We start from the raw sequence: 2,785 nt of genomic DNA, 5'->3' as shown, positions 1-2,785 counted from the left end.
TCTGATGCTGGCAGGGTGTAAGGAAGTGAAAAAAAAAAGTTGTCTGCTTTGCAGTTTCGATTCTCAGATATGAGAAGTCTTTTTCTCCATTTTTTTTAAATTGGTTTCTCTATAGTAGCAACTATGCCACCTTCTGGTTTGTTTGGGTAAAGTCCGGAGACTTGAGATTTTTGAGGACTGGCAGAGAGCCCTGATGTCTACAGGCAAACTATGGGTGATTCTGTTCAACTGATTCCCTGGAACATTAGCTTTGTTTATTCCTGATATTTAGTATTGTTTTGTCATATGTTCTATTGCTGTAACTGAAAACAACAGACTAATGACACATAAACTAAGGAATTGTATTCCTTATGGGTTTTGGAGGCTAGGAAGACCCAGGTGAAGGAGCTGCACCTGGGGAGAAACTTCTTGCTGCCTGGGATCCCTATGTCCCCAGGTAGATGGGACAGCACAGGCTGAGGTGGAGCAGGCTTGCTCACTTGGATCCTTCTTCCTCACCCACTGCAGACTAAGTGTCCTCGTTAGTTACCTCCAATGGTTCCACTGCAAGATACTACTAAGTTTAAATATAAGTGTTCAGAAGTTACAGATGGATTATAGCACATAATTTGTTTTAATTTCAAGTAAACTAAGATTTTTATAGCAATATCCATACTTCACTAGATAACTCTGCTTTTGCCTTTAGTGTTTACAAATCTTTTTACTACATAAGCCTTTAAAAAGAGCAGTGTACTAGAAAAGTTTGTGATATGTGTGTGCGCGTGTGTGTGTGTGTGTGTGTGTGTGTGTGTGTGTGTGTGTGTGTGTGTGTGTAGTTTCTCTTTGCAGTGCTTTGCCATGAACCCTTCTTGACAAGGATCAGGCCTGAGCAGGCCAGCCTATGGCTCTCTGGGTGTGCTGTGGCTTATTTTTGTCACTCATCATGATGAGGCTCTTCCAGCCCTTGGTCCATAAGGTCAAGGTGATGGTAATGGACCTGGATAGGTTTTGTTGCCAGGGAGCCTTTGTTTAACAAAAGCTGTTAACTTATGAAATACCCAAGACCCAAAGCTGAGGAGAAGTGTGATTCCTATGAAGGGTCCCAACAAGGAGGGAAGTAACGTTGTGACCAAAGGTGACAGGGAGAACCAGGTCTGAAACCAACCTACTTGTCAAGCTACAGACAAGTCAGTGTTGATCAAGATGTCAAAAACAAGCACTGAACAGAAAGTCTCTTCAACAAACACTTCTAGGAGAACTGGATATCCATACTTAGAAGAATAAAAACAGTTGCATAACTCTTAACCTTTCACAAGCAATTAACTCAATCAAAAGATTTGAAACTATGAAGCTGATAGAATAAAAAATAGTTAAAATACATTGGGATATAAACATAGAAAAAAACTTCCTTACGCACTGGTCTGTTGTATGTAATGTCCATGGTATTTTTAAGCTTAATTTATACATTTTTCCTGGCCTCATCTCTTTGTTTAGCATATATTTTGAGCATACACAGGGAGTGCTGTTATTATAGAAGTGTACAATCTGAGAATCAGCTAATAATGGCTAACATGAGACATTCAGCAAGCCTGGAATTAGCAGTGATGTAATCTGTTATATAAACGTTCTTGGTAGAATGCCAGCTTGGTGAGTTTTATGTAAATATTCTTGCACTGTTAGTTTTGTCAGCTTAACACGAGCTTGGTCACCTGGGAAGAAGAAACTTCAGTTGAGAAAATGCCTCCATCAGCTGACCAGTAGGCAAACCTGTGGGACATTTTCTTGATTAAAACTTGATGTGGGAAGGCCCAGGTCGTTAGGACCAGTGCTGGTCAGATGATTTTGAGTTCTATAAGAATGCAGTTGAGCAAGCTATTGGCAACATTCCTTTATATTCTCTGCTACACTTCCTGTGTTTAGGTTCCTATACTGTTTGGTTTTCTGCCTTGACTTCTATCAGGGATGGACTATGATAGAGACTTGTAAAACTTTAGATTGCTTTTAGTCATGGTGTTTTTATCACAGCAATAGAAATCAAACTAGAACAATGCCCTTGTGAATGCATTTGCCAGCCTGCCAGTGTGTGCTTGTTTGTAGATCCATGTACCTACTTTCATGCAGCCTGTGCATGCTGGTCTGTGCTTTGCTAACTGAATATAGCATGTCACATCTGTGTGCATGTGCTTGCATCTTCAATTTCCCAGCTCTTGGAGCTCCTTCCTACCTAGCTTCTGACCTTGGACCTCACAGGCACTCACAGTTCTGAATAGACAACCACCTGGGTCTTAGATCATTAATGAATGTTTGATACTATCAGAGTACAAATGTGATTAGTCTCCTCAGAAATTTATGTTGAACCTTTCCTTTTTGAGACATTAAGAGATGGGACTATGTGGGCCTTTAAGAGATTATTAGGGTGGTGCCCTCATGAATGGATTCATCTACTCATGGGATTAAAGGATTAGTGAGTCAATGGGATATTTCTAGAATGACTATACTACAAAAGGCACTTAAATTGGATCTGTGCCACCTTGACACTCATATATGACTCTGTAACTAACTCAGGATTCTGCTAGCATGAAGACCATCAGTTAACATAGCCTTTTTTTTTTAAAGAACAAATCTGTGAGCTAAAAAGCTTTTCCCCTATAACATACCCATTCTGTGGCCTTGTGGTTATACTAATACGTGTGGGAGGAGTCAACAAAATTATAGCCAGTATTTGCAGCAAGGTCCTCCAGTGGTAAGAGCAGAGCAGAAGGGACCCGGGCTGTGAGGGAACAAAGCCGGGAAGAGGTACAAAACC

This window comes from Mesocricetus auratus, unplaced genomic scaffold (assembly GCF_017639785.1).
Source record: "Mesocricetus auratus isolate SY011 unplaced genomic scaffold, BCM_Maur_2.0 Super-Scaffold_100019, whole genome shotgun sequence".
NCBI classification, from domain to species: domain Eukaryota; kingdom Metazoa; phylum Chordata; class Mammalia; order Rodentia; family Cricetidae; genus Mesocricetus; species Mesocricetus auratus.
Note: the sequence above shows the minus strand (reverse complement) of the source record.